Raw genomic sequence first — 15,384 nt, 5'->3', positions numbered from 1 at the left:
TAAAAAGGTGCCTAAAATCGAAACCCTAATTTGCACACCCAAATCCGGGACGTTATAAAAACACAGGGCAACGGTCGGAGTTTTTCAGAATTTGTTTGGGGAATGATCAAGCCTCATGATTTGCAATAGAATTTTGGCGAAAGGGAGTGTATAAAACTGTTTAAAGGTGCTTAAAATTGAAACCTTCAAATGGGATGTTTGAAGCACGTGCTAAAAAAAACAGAGTAACGATCGAGGTTCACGAAAACTATGTCGGGAATGATCAAGCCTCAAGATTTACAATAGAACTTTGAAGGGAAGGAGTGTATAAAACAATAAAAAGATGCCTAAAATCGAAACCCTAATTTGCAAACCAAAATTCGGGACGTTATAAAAACACTGGGCAACGGTCGAAGTTTTTCAAAATTTGTTTGGGGAATGATCAAGCCTCATGATTTACAATAGAATGTCGGCGGAAGGGAGTGTTTGAAACTGTAAAAAGGTATTTAAAATTGAAACCCTAAAATGGGAAGTTTGTAGCACGTGCTAAAAAAAACAAAGTAACGATCGAGGTTCACGAAAACTATGGTGGGAATGATCAAGCCTCATGATTTTACAATAGAACTTTGGAAGGAAGGAGTGTATAAAACAATAAAAAGTTGCCTAAAATCGAAACCTAATTTGCAAACCAAAATCCGGGACGTTATAAAAACACTGGGCAACGATCGGAGTTTTTCAAAAAAAATTGCGGGAATGATCAAGCCTCATGATTTACAATAGAATGTCGGAGGAAGGGAGTGTATAAAACTGTAAAAAGGTGCTTAAAATTGAAACCCTAAACTGGGAAGTTTGAAGCACGTGCAAAAAAAATAACAGAGTAACGATTGAGGTTCACGAAAAGTTTGTCGGGAATGATCAAGCCTCATGGTTTACAATAGAACTTTGAAGGGAAGGAGTGTATAAAACAATAAAAAGGTGCCTGAAATCGAAACCCTAATTTGCAAACCCAAATCCGGGACGTTATAAAAACACAGGGCAACAGTGGTTGTTTTTCAAAATTTGTTTGGGGAATGATCAAGCCTCATGATTTGCAATAGAATTTCGGCGAAAGGGAGTGTATAAAAATGTTAAAAGGTGCTTAGATTGAAACCCTAAATTGGGAAGTTTGAAGCACGTGCTAAAAAAAACAAAGTAACAATCGAGGTTCACGAAAAAAATGTCAGGAATGATCAAGCCTCATGATTTACAATAGAACTTTGAAGGGAAGGAGTGTATAAGACAGTAAAAAGGTGCATAAAATCGAAACACTAATTTGCAAACCCAAATCCTAGACGTTAGAAGCACGTGCTAAAAACCTTGAGCAAGGGTCGAGGTTTTTCAAAATTTGTGTGGGGAATGATCATTCCTCATTATTTACAATGGAATGCCGACGGAAAGGAGTGTATAAAGCTGTAAAAAGTTGCTTAAAATTGAAACCCTAATTTGCAAACCCTAAAACGGGGCGTTTGACGCACATGCTAAAAAAAACTGAGTAACGATCGAGGTTTACGAAATTTTTGTCGGGAATGATCAAGCCTCATGATTTACAATTGAACATTGAAGCGAAGGAGTGTATAAAACTATAAAAAGGCCCCTAAAATTGAAACCCTAATTTGCAAACCCAAATCCAAGACGTTATAAAAACCATGGGCAACGGTCGAGGTTTTTCTAAATTTGTTTGGGGAATGATCTAACATCATGATTTACCATAGAATGTCCGTGGAAGGGAGTGTATAATTAAAACTGTAAAAAGGTGCTTAAAACTAAACCCTAAAATGGAAAGTTTGAAGCACGTGCTAAAAAAACTGAGTAACGATCGAGGCTTTCAAAATTTTTATTGGGATTGATCAAGCCTCATGATTTACAATAGAATGTCGACAGAAAGAAGTGCATAAAACTGTAAAAATGTGCCTAAAATTGAAACCCTAATTTTCAAACCCTAAAACGGGACGTTTGAAGCATGTTCTAAAAGCATTGAGCAACGGTCGAGGTTTTAAAAAAATTTTATGGGTTATGATCAAGCCTCATGATTTACAGTAGGATGTTGACGGAAAGGAGTGTAGGAAACAGTAAAAAGGTGCTTAACATCGAAACCCGAATTTGCAATCCCTAAAATCGGACATTGGAAGCACGCGCTAAAAACATTGAGCAACGGTTGAGGGTTTTTCGAAATTTTTGTGGAGAATATCAAGGCTCATGATTTACACTAGAATGTCTATGGAAAGGAGTGCATCAAACAGTAAAAAGGTGCATAAAATCGAAACCCTAAAACAAGGCATTTCAAGCATGTGCTAAAAAAACAGAGTAACGATCGAGGTTTTCGATTTTTTTGTGGGGAATGATCAAGCCTCATGATTTACATTAGAACTTTGAAGGAAAGTTGTGCATAAAACAGTAAAAAGGTGCATAAAATCGAAACACTAATTTGCAAACTCAAATCCGAGACGTTAGAAGCACGTGCTAAAAACCTTGAGCAAGGGTCGAGGTTTTTCAAAATTTGTGTAGGGAATGATCATTACTCATTATTTACAATGGAATGCCGACGGAAAGGAGTGTATAAAGCTGTAAAAAGGGGGATTAAAATCGAAACCCTAATTTGCAAACCCTAAAACGGGGCGTTTGACGCACATCCAAAAAAAAACTGAGTAACGATCTACGAAATTTTTGTCGGGAATGATCAAGCCTCATGATTGACAATTGAACTTTGAAGCGAAGGAGTGTATAAAACTATAAAAAGGTGCCTAAAATCGAAACCCTAATTTGCAAACCCAAATTCGGGACGTTATAAAAACCATGGGCAACGGTCGAGGTTTTTCAAAATTTGTTTGGGGAATGATCTAACATCATGATTTACAATAGAATTTCGGCGGAAAGGAGTGTATAATTAAAACTGTAAAAAGCTGCTTAAAACTAAACCCTAAAATGGGAAGTTTGAAGCACGTGCTAAAAAAATTGAGTAACGATCGAGGCTTTCGAAATTTTTATTGGGATTGATCAAGCCTCATGATTTACAATAGAATGTCGACAGAAAGGAGTGCATAAAACTGTAAAAAAGTGCCTAAAATTGAAACCCTAATTTGCAAACCCTAAAATGGGCGTTTGAAGCACGTTCTAAAAACATTGAGCAACGGTCGAGGTTTTAAAAAAAAATTATGGGTTATGATCAAGCCTCATGATTTACAGTAGGATGTTGACGGAAAGGAGTGTAGGAAACAATAAAAAGGTGCTTAAAATCGAAACCCTAATTTGCAATCCCTAAAACCGGACATTAGAAGCACGCGCTAAAAACATTGAGCAACGGTTGAGGGTTTTTCAAAATTTTTGTGGAAAATATCAAGGCTCATGATTTACACTAGAATGTCTACGGAAAGGAGTGCATCAAACAGTAAAAAGGTGCATAAAATCGAAACCCTAAAACAGGACATTTCAAGCATGTGCTAAAAAAATAGAGTAACGATCGAGGTTTTCGATTTTTTTGTGGGGAATGATCAAGCCTCATGATTTACACTAGAATGTCTACGGAAAGGAGTGCATCACAGTAAAAAGGTGCATAAAATCGAAACCCTAAAACAAGACATTTGTAGCATGTGCTAAAAAAATAGAGTAACGATCGAGGTTTTGGAGTTTTTTGTTGGGAATGATCAAGCCTCATGTTTTACAATAGAACTTTGAAGGAATGTTGCATATAAAACAGTAAAAAGGTGCATAAAATCGAAACCCTAATTTGCAAACCCAAATCCGAGACGTTAGAAGCACGTGCTAAAAACCTTAAGCAAGGGTCGAGGTTTTTCAAAATTTGTGTGGGGAATGATCATAACTCATTATTTACAATGGAATGTCGACGGAAAGGAGTGTATAAAGGTGTAAAAAGGTGCTTAAAATCGAAACCCTAATTTGCAAACCCTATAATGAGGCGTTTGACGCACATGCTAAAAAAAACTGGTTAACGATCGAGGTTTAAGAAATTTTAGTCGGGAATGATCAAGCCTCATTATTTACAATAGAACTTTGAAGGGAAGGAGTGTATAAAACAATAAAAAGATATTACAAACAGGAAATACAAATATAAAAGATTATACAAGACTCCAAATATGAAAATAGACTGACGCTCTAGAATGACATCTCTCTGTGATAGTGCAGCTCTCGTACACCTCCCCACCTTGACCAGTACCTAAAAAGAAAGGGAAAACGGGGTGAGTATACAAATATACTCAGTAAGAAACCTACTTGTAGGCTCTCATCAATTCTTCTCCTTGTAGATTTCCTCGATTTTCCTTTGGTCTAAAGGATATTCTAAGTGATCCTTCATTTTTCATCTACCCATGTATTCCCTAGTCCCTTGTCGAGACTAGTTTACGGCGTCGCAACATTGGTTTTAACCCGTTTCTACACTCAATAGAAGTTGTTCATACTAAAATACCTATCCGCGTAGTCCCTGATCTTTTCCAAGACTTGTTTACAAAATCGCGACGTCGACCTTCACTCATTTCTACGCTCAATAGAAGTTGTTCATGCTAAACCACCTTCCTGCGTAGTCCCTGATCTCTTCCAAGACAGATTTATGAAGTCGCAGCATCAATCTTGACTCGTTTCTACGCTCAATAAGGGCTCTCCTCTTGACACCTACACATGTATTCCCTAGTCTAACAAGGACTAATTTATAGGTTCACTTGTTTCTACACTCGATAGGGGTCCATGTCTTGAGCTAACTACCTATGTAGTCCCTAGTCCTTCTCAAAGGCTGGTTTAATGGGATTAGAGTGTCCACCCTGTCCCTACTCTACACTCAATAGTAGCTCAGCTAGTTTGTGATCCTGTAAGCTACCTAGATCATGTTAGTACATTGTGTAGGCCTACTAGATTCTTAGGGGCGTTAATGCGGTTTAAACTTTACTTTCTCAATTTCGGGTCGTTTTACGTTAGCATCTTAGCTTAACCAATCCTTGGGTGCACATAGGTCTAACCCTTAGTTCTACATGTAAATCACATTTGCTATAGCGCCCTAAACTTGACTGTGATCTTAATGCATGCTCTACTAGAAAAAAATATATCTATAAATTGTTTCTAACACATAAATTACGCCTATTCGTTCACATATATTTTTAAGAAGATGTTCCTACCGAGCAGTAATGCATGAAAATCATAACATAAATCATACACACAATCAAACAGTTAAATAAACTCAACGGGAAGATAATATTCATCAATCACCCAGAGCACAGAGCAGAATATCCCATCCTCCGTCATACCACAGTAGAAGACATTAAACTAGGCATGTTTCTCAATTCTCCTATTTTTTGGGCAATTTTATAATTTCATCACGCACATGCCATAGTCACCAAAATTTTTCATTCTTGGTTCTAATTACACATATTCTAATCCATCATGAGTGCATGGGTTCAAATCTTGGCGCAAGAAGATTGCTTTGATTCTTTCTCGGTGCGACACGTGGTGATCATTGATTAGGCATCGTATCGGGTCGGTGTTTTATGTCTCACGCGGTTTCTCGGGTTTGGTAGTGCGAGCGTCGGTATTTAAATACTTCCCAACATAGGATTTTTTTCGTGATTTTCCTCCGCCAATGGACGTGTGGCATGCATCCATCCTTTCCAGCAATGCGCATTCCTTTTCCCTCCTGACACATGTCCCTTCGCCATTCGTCTTCTTCATCCTCAACGCTGCGATTTTCAACAAAATCGATTATTTTCTATTTTATTTGCATTTTCTTATTTCTTTCTGCTTAACTTTGATTAATATGATTCCTTCACAAAATTTGTAGAGTTTATATTCATATATGCATATGTATTTTTATTGTAATTTATTTCTAAACATAGGTTAATATTACAAAGTCAAAAGTTAGCCAAACGTTTACAACTCACGGATATGAACAAACGTTGGAACTTCTATCTCCAATCTGAATCGACTACAACGTCCTTCATGAATTATGAGCACAATCTTTCTTAGATTATCGTACTCAAATTTAAGAACCTAACTCCTAATATTTCCTACATATCTGAAAGAAATTAGTGACTTGATGGTTTTAGACGATTCAAAGGTTCAGAATGCTTCTCCTATAGGTTCTGTGAAGGATTTGTGAAGAAAGCTCGACCGGAATTGGACTCCTCATGATCCGATGGGCGTTACTTCCCTCTCTTTCTAGAACTTTCTCTCTCTTATTTTCTTTTCCCCTATTTTTTTTCTTTACTTTTCTATTTCTTTTCTTTTATCTATCTTTTACTTACCTCCATTTTAGGTGCTTAATGGGGAAGGAAGACAAAATTACCAAATTATCCCAGGTTGACTTTGACCGTTTTTCTAATTTTCCACTCTTCTTCTTTTATATTTTTCTTGCGTTCTTGTTATACATATTTCTAAGCATTTTTCTCTTCTACTCATTCTCGAAATTCAAAATCGAGCTTCTAACACTCTGAATAAAATCTCAGAAGATCGAATTTAATGGAAAAATTTAGATTTTAAGTTTCTGGTCAGGGCTAAGATGTTACATGTTAGAGAATAGGAAGTATTAACTAGTGAAATGAGCTACATTAAACTCTATCTTGGATGTCAAATTTTTTGGAGTTTGGAAAATTGACTTCATCGAAATATTTCCACCATCTAACAAATACTAATAAATCTTGGTGGTAGTATGTTAAGAATGAAAAATAGAAATAGAATTGGAATAGAAAGTATGATTTTCATTCATGTTTATCACGTTTAGATAGGATACAAACTATCACCTAATACCTAAAAATAGAAAAAATATCACCTAATACCTAAAAATAGAAAAAATATATAACTAACTAAATCTTAAATAAATAAAATATAGAGTTAATCAAATCTAAATCTAACCTAAAATATACTACTAACAAATCCCTAAATATCTCAAAATACACTCCTAACTAATTATTAAAATATATCTCCAAATATAATATCTTAATACTCCCCCCTCAAGTTGGGGAGGATGTCAATCACACCCAACTTGTCCTTCAAAAAATCAAATTGATGTCTTCCTAAAGCTTTAGTAAAAACATCTACCAATTGCATTTTAGTCGAAACATAACACGATTTGATGACTCCAGCTTGTAACTTTTCTCGAACTATATGACAATCTATTTCAATGGGTTTCGTACGTTCGTGAAAAACTGGATTGGCTGCTATATGTAATGCTGCTTGATTATCACAATATAATAATTCTGGTTCGGACAGTGGAACATTCAAGTCTTGAAGAATGTATCTTAACCAAGTTAACTCTAAACAAGTATTTTTCATAGCTCAATACTCGGCTTCTGCTGATGATCTGGACACCTTAGTCTACTTTTTTAGACTTCCAAGAAATAATTGAATTTCCAAGGAAAATACAGAACCCAAAAATAGACCGTCTGGAAGTTCGACAGTCACCCCAATCAAAATCGCAATATGCTTGTAATCTTAATTTGTTTTCAAATGGTAGTAGGAGTCCTTGACCAGTAGTGCCTTTGATGTATCTCAGAACTCGAAGAGCTGCCTCCCAATGTTGTTTTCTTGAATCATGCATAAATTGGCTAAGCATACAAACTTAATAAGCTATGTCAGGCCTAGTGACGGTCAAATATATTAATCTGCCAATCAACTGTCTGTATTTACTTGGATCATTCAACTTCTCTCCTTCAGTTAAAGAAAGTTTCAGATTTTGCTCCATAGGAAATTTTTCTGGACGTCCTCCTGTAAGACCTGTGTCTTGAAGGATGTCTAAAGCATACTTCCTTTGAGACATAAAAATTCCTTTTCTAGACCGAGAAAATTCAATGCCTAGAAAATATTTCAAATTTCCTAAATCTTTGATAAGAAATTTCTGAAGTAAACTAGTCTTGAGATATTGAATTTCTTTGAGATCATTGCCTATCAACATAATATCATCAACATAGATTAGAACTGCAGTGAAAGAAGTACCTTTACTCTTAGTAAATAAAGAGTAATCTGCTTTGGATTGAGTGTAGCCTGCATTTTATATAGTTGTAGAAAATATGGAGAACCAATTGCGAGAAGCCTGTTTTAATCCATAAAGAGATTTATGAAGCCGACATACTGTATTCTCCCCTGTTGGCGAAGACCTGGTGGTAAAGACATATAGACTTCCTCGTCTAGATTACCATGGAGAAAGGCATTCTGTACATCCAACTGATGGGTGAACCATTTTCAAGCAGCAGCAACAGTGAGTAGGCAACGAAGTGTAGTAAGTTTCGCTGTAGGAGAAAATGTTTTCTGTGTAATCAATACCTTCAACCTGAGTGTATCCCTTTGCTACAAGTCGAGCTTTATAACGATCAACAGAACCATCAGAGTTGTATTTAATTTTGTACACCCAACGACAGCCATTAGCTTTATGACCAGGTGGTAGAGGAACGAGAGACCATGTATGATTACGTTCCAAAGCTGCAATTTCATCATTCATAGCCTGCTGCCATAACGGGTCGCCAACTGCCTCGTCATAGGTTTTAGGTTCTGTCTGGGATGTAATAAGAGCTAGAAAAGCACGTTGAGTAGGAGAAAAACTAGAGAATGAAAGGTAATGATGAAGGGGATACATGGTGCCAGTGCCGGGACTTGAGCTAGAGGTTAAATGATTGGCTCCAGAAGACATCTCATAATTCTTATGCCAAGTTGAAGGCTGTTTAGTACGAGTAGAACGTCGGAGTGGAGCTGATGTATCAGGTGGGATAGGATTAGAATTAGTGGGCAAATTTGGAGAAGGTGGAGGAGATGACGAAGTATTAGGTGAAGGGATAGGAGGTGAAGGAGGAATAGGAGGTGAAGGAATAGAAGGTGGAGGATGGATGTTTGAGTAGGATGGATCATGAAGTGGTACAACAGGAGTCGAAGGAGCTAATGTCAAAGTTTGTGAAGCTGATGAAAAAGAAAAGTCATCTTCACAAAATTTAACATCACGATTGATAAAGAATTTGTGAGATTGCATGTCATACAACTTATAACCTTTATGACCACATGGATATCCTACAAAAACACAAGGAATTGCCCGAGGTTCAAATTTTTTCTTAGGATGTACTATAGTTGCATAACATTTACAACCAAAAACTTTAAGATGATGAAATTTAGGTGGTCGATTGTAGAGTGCTTCAAAGGGTGTCTTGTTAGATAACAATAGTGATGACGTTCTATCTATAAGATAAACAGCCGTTAAAATGCACTCTCCCCAAAAATTAAGTGGAACCTGTGACTGAAAAAGAAGAGACCTAGCTACATTTAGGATATGACGATGCTTACGTTTTACGACTCCATTTTGTTGTGGAGTATAGACACAAGTGCGCTGAAATTCAATGCTATAAGAAGTAAAGAATGGTTGCAAAGATAGGAACTCAGTCTCATGTCTGATCGAACTATCTTGATAGTAGTATGAAATAGAGTTTGAATGAATTTAACAAAGTTCATTAACAAATGATGTACTTCTGACTTATGTTGCATTAGAAAAACCCAAGTACATCGAGTAAAATCATCAACAATAATGAAAAAAAAACACAAACCAAAATGGGTAGGAATTTTATGTGGTCCCCAAACATCCCAATGTATCATATCAAAGACAGAATGGGTTGTTATTGAACTTCTTGGGAAAGACAACCTAGTTTGTTTTGCTAACGGCAAATACTACAATTATGAGAATAACTCGCATTATTAAGATGCAATTGATCAGCTAGAAATTTAAAATGAGAAAAAGAAGGATGACCTAGGCGTAAATGCCACAAATCAGATGACTGGGATACTTGATGAGCTGAAGATTTGATTGGAGATGAAAAATATGATAGAGACTTCCAAATTGTTTACCCAAGCCAATCATCTTCCCCGTAGCCAAGTCCTGCATAACACAAGAATCAGAATAGAAGGTGACATAACATTTCAAGCCATTGGTAAGTTTGTTGATGGACATTAGGTTTAAGTTGAATGAAGGCACACATAAAATGTTGTTTAATTTAAGGTTAGGGCTAAGGGAAATATTGCCAGTATGTGACACTCGTGCTGTCTCTCCATTAGGCAAATTTATTGTAGCATGATGGTAGCCTTTGGTTCAGTCTTAACTGAAGATTTTGATACTATATGATTCGTAGCTCCACTATCGAGAATCCATGAATTAGAACTCGCAGAGTTAATAAATAATGTAGATATGGGAAACAAACCTGCAACATTGATGTGATTGTCAGAATTACCAGAAGGGTGATGATTGATTGCAGATAAGGCTTGTGCTATCTGTTGTAATTGCTCAGAAGAAAAATTTGGAATGGAAATTAGATGATTGTTCTTCTGTGTTCAACTGAAAAACATCGGCCATATTTGCAGATGATCGATATCCACGATTATTGTGTTGATTGACTTGTCTTGTCCTTCCAGAATTATTTTTCTGTCGACACCGATCTTCTCTATGTCCCCTTCTATCACAAAACTTATAGTGAAACTTAAGGATTCGACACTCATTGATTGTATGACCACTTTTATTGCAGTGTTCACACGATTTGTCCTTGGCGAATTTTGAATATGTTGTTTTCTTCTACATTGCTGATGCAATCGCAATCGAGTTATTCTCAGTAGGTTCAGAAGTTACCTGACGCTGCATCTCTTCTTGTACAAGTAATGAATAAGCTTGCCTCACATTAGGTAATGGAGACATCATCAATATGTTAGATCTCACCGTTTTATAAGACTCATTGAGCCCCATGAGCAATTGCATCAACTTGTCTTCTTCGCGTTGATCAATATGTACTTGACATTGATTACAGGTAAATGGTGTGCGGTACGCTTCCAGTTCATCCCAGAGTGCTTTGAGCTTGGTGAAATATGTTGACAGTGCCATGGTTCCTTGTGACATCGTTGTTATCGAGTTTTGTATCTGAAAAATTGCTGGAGCATTCTTTTGTGAGAATTGATCGTGAAGATCAACCTACACTTGATGAGCTGTCTTGGCGTGAATAATGCCTTTAGCGATATCTGGTTCAACGGAATGAGTTATCCAAGATATTATCATACTGTTGCACTGATTCCAGAGTTCAAATTCGGTTGAATTTGCATCTTGGGACGGTTCTTCAATTGTGCCATCAATGAAGCCAATTTTCTTCTCGGCAATAAGAGCATGCATAACTGATTTACTCCAGGATTGGTAATTTGCTCCATTTAATTTGATTGGAACAAGTGAATATCTTGGCTAATCAGAGTGATGAATATAATAAGGATGTGTTAAATCAACATCCGAAATTTTGAAGCTGGATTTGGCTGATTCCGCCATAAAGAAAATTTTGATATTTAAGAACATCAAGATGGGTGCTCGGATACCATGTTAAGAATGAGAAATAGAAATATAATTGGGATTGAAAGTATGATCTTCATTCATATTTACCACGTTAAATAGGATACAAACTATCACCAAATACCTAAAAATAGGAAAAATATATAACTAACTAAATCTTGTAAATAAATAAAATATACAGTTAATCTAAATCTAACCTAAAATATACTACTAAAAGATCCCTAAATATCTCAGATATACTCCTAACTAATTATTAAAATATATCTCCAAATATCATATATTAATATAGTAGATTATGTGTCCAAATGGGTAAAGACAATACCTTGATAGCCAAATGTACCACCCAAAAAATGAGGAGAATTAGTCGCCCATGTATGACTTAAAGGATTGAGAAAGGACAAGGATCTTAAGAAAGTCATTTCAATACCCTAACAAGTAATTTTAAGGAGTTAAGGCCTATGGAAAAGGATCATAAAGGAAAAGGTAAGCAAAAATGGCAAAAATGTCCTTTTTCCAATTTTTAGAAACCTCCGACATGTTTAATTCCTTATCTAGTAGGAATTTCAAGATGCTCAAGAACGAAAAAAAACCAACAAGGGATAAAGAATTTTTAAAAAGAATTATGGAGTTTTCAAAAAAAATAATAATAAAATATTTTGAAAGTGCAAATTACCTAAGTATCCCTGGAAGAGTGGATAGTTACATAAATGTTGCTCTGGTCAGAATCAGAGTATCTACAGTAACCATCTGCACAAAATCTCAGCCGTTGGATCTCCTCCAAAATTGGATATGAACTAAAACACCCACAGATCATCACATCCAACGGCTAGTATTCAAAACCATGGTTGGTAAGGCTCTGATCAGAGCAGATGTTTCTGATAGATTATCCAGAAAGTTCTCAAGATTTCAACATCGGTGGAAGCTTCCCCTATAAAGTTTGAAGTTGGGGCAATAGTTTGGAACAAGAATCGAGCAAGTTTGAGTAAGTTCGAGAGCAATTCTCCATCATCTCCCTTCAAACTTGTTCGTATAGTTTCTAAACAAGATTATCCACAAGTTCTATGAAAGAATAGAGTGCTGAAAGTGCCTAAAAACCATTCCCCCAATCCAATCCTCCATTGAAGAGCTTCAAGAAAAACTTGAAAATCCAATTCGAGGATACATGATAATTTGTCGAGTAAGAACAATCTCAATTAGTTTTTGCACCTCCAATGAATGTTTCCATAGAAGACCATGAAGAGATATAACCTCAGGAACATGCTCAATTGAAGGAAATATGTTTCGGGTAAAATTTGGGAGTAAGTATTGAATTCCTATCTACGGTCACTTTTCCTTCAAATGGAGGATTTCTTTAGCTTCAGAGGAAGAAGTTGAGTAACTTTGATGAAAGCAACGAGAGCTGAAACTTCGTAGAACAAGCTATCCAATAGATTGATTTTCTGGCGTTTCGAGTAACTTGTAGACTAAGGACAATTCTCCAAACCAAATCCTTTAACTTATCTGGATTTCCTTGAATAGCTTGCTACCATCAGAATTGCTTTACCCATATATTAGCCCACCTTGATCATAATTTAGTCACTTTCCCAAACAACCTACCTTTGTGTGTATAAACACGAGTGTCCCTGAGTGTAAAATCAGTGAGTTGAGTGTCTGAGGTCCTAAACATATTTCACTACTGTTTGTACAATCATGAACCAAGACGAGGAAAATGGAAGGGAGATCAATGATCTAGTTGATAAGTCCAGAAGAATGAGGAGGAACTGGAAGATGGGATTCATTTAGCACTTATAATAAGAAGACTTGTTAAAACTCAAGTTACGGAGAATGATGTTGATGATCAAAGAGACAACCTGTTCCACACACGGTGTTTCGTCAAGGGGACTGCTTGTAGTCTTGTCATTGATAGTGGAAGTTGCACCAATGTTGTAAGTACAATGTTGATCAAAAGGTTACAAATTTCAACCCAAGATCATCCTAAACCTTACAAGCTCCAATGGTTCAATGATAGTGGAACAATGAAGGTAGTTTCCCAAGATTTAATATCTTTTACTTTGGGAAAATATAAAGATGAAGTTCTTTGTGATGTGTTACCAATGCAAGCTGGAGACATATTGCTTGGCCGACCATGGCAATTTGATAGGAGGGTTATGTATGATGGTTATTTGAATAAGTATTCTTTTGTAAAAGATGGTAGAAAAACCACTCTTATACCTTTGAGTTCTGCAAATGTATTTGCTGATCAATTAAAGTTGGAGGAAAGAGAGAAAGAGTTTGAGGAAAAAGAGTTAAAAGAAAAACCGAGTGAAAAAATAGAGAAAAATCAAAGAGAAAAAAAGAATGAAAAAAAAGATGAAATTGAAGAAAAAAGGAAGAGAGAGAGCTATTTGGCTACCGTTGGAGAGGTGAGAAAGTTTTCACAAAAATCGATCTTTGTATTTATGTACAATGGAGGTTTTTTGGTCTCTAACTATAACAACTTGGTTTTGCCTAGTGTTTTTCAATAGAGGTACTGAACATAAAATAGACTTCATTCCAAGGACTGTCATTCCTTATAAGCCAACTTATCGAGTCAATCCAACCGAGACAAAAGAAATTCAAAGGCAAGTGGAGGAGCTCATGGAGAAGGGCTATGTACGAGAAAGTTTGAGTTCATGTTCTATACAAGACTTATTGGTGCCAAAGAAAGATGAAACTTGGCGCATATGCATGGATAATAGAGTCATCAACAAAATCACGGTTAAGTATCGACATTCTTTTCTTAGGTTAGACGATATGCTTGATTTATTGTATGATTCGTGTCTATTTATAAAAATTATTTTGAAATTTGGATATTATCAAATTAGAATGCGCATAGGAGATGAATGGAAAACAACTTTCAATATTAAGTTTGGATTGTATGAATGACTTGTTATGCCTTTTAGGTTAACTAATGCTCCTAGTACACCTATGCGCTTAATATGTATAATGTTTTGAGAAAATATCTTAGAAAACATGTTGTTGTTTATATGGATGATATTATAATTTATTTAAAGATTTTGCTTGAGCATGTGAAGCATGTTAAATTAGTTTTCATTACACATAGAAAAGAGATTTAATTTTAATAAGGTAGTTTTTGCATGAAAAAGTTCACTCTATCGACTTCATAGTTGGTAAAAGTAAAATAGCATTAGATAGAGACAAAGTTAAATTCATTATGGATTTGCCAACACCAAAAAGTGCACGTAAAGTTTGGAGTTTTCATGAGTTAGCTAACCTCTATAAGAGATTTATAAATGATTTTAGAACCATAACGGAACTATTAAATGACTTAGTGAAAAAGAATGTTGTTTTTAAATGGGGAGAAATGCAAGAGAATGCATTCAATTTTCTTACGAAGAAATTAAGCAATGCATCATTATTTGTTTTGCCTTGCTTTTATAAAACTTTGGAAATTGGATGTGACGCATGTGGTTTGGTCATAAGTGTTGTTTTAATTGAAGATGGAAAGCTGTTAGTGTATTTTAGTGAAAAACTAAATGGGGCAAAATTGAAATACCCTACCTATGATAAAGAATTGTTTGTAATTCATATATTGCATGTGCCGCAACACTACTTATGGCCTAGAGAATTTGTGATGCACTTTGATCATGAAAACTTGAAGTATGTGAAGGGTCAAAGCAAATTGAACCGTAGACATGCAAAGTATTTGTGATGCACTTTGATCATGAAAACTTGAATTATGTGAAGGGTCAAAGCAAACTGAACCGTAGACATGCTATATTCCTAAATGCTCTATAATAAAAGAAAAAAGGGGTAAAGATTGTATTTTTTGTTGTGGCAGATATATTTATTAAAATGAGTCGAAATGGATGATGCAAAGCATTTTGCTGACTTATTCTTTAAGAAAGTAATTTATGGTTTTAATACACTTCATTTGCTTCCTATTTCATTTACTTCTTATTCCTTCTAATTTCCTTCTAATATTTTTGTAAGTGAAGCATGCAGATAAATTTTAAATGAAGGAAAGTATGCTTTGTATTACTAAATGCTCTATTATAAAAGAAAAAAGGGTAAAGATTGTATTTTTTTTTTTTTTTTTT

The sequence above is a fragment of the Cucurbita maxima genome, unplaced genomic scaffold, assembly GCF_002738345.1.
Source record: "Cucurbita maxima cultivar Rimu unplaced genomic scaffold, Cmax_1.0 Cma_Scf00080, whole genome shotgun sequence".
NCBI classification, from domain to species: Eukaryota; Viridiplantae; Streptophyta; class Magnoliopsida; order Cucurbitales; family Cucurbitaceae; genus Cucurbita; species Cucurbita maxima.
The sequence above is the reverse complement of the archived record's forward strand: the minus strand, read 5'-3'. Positions refer to the sequence as shown.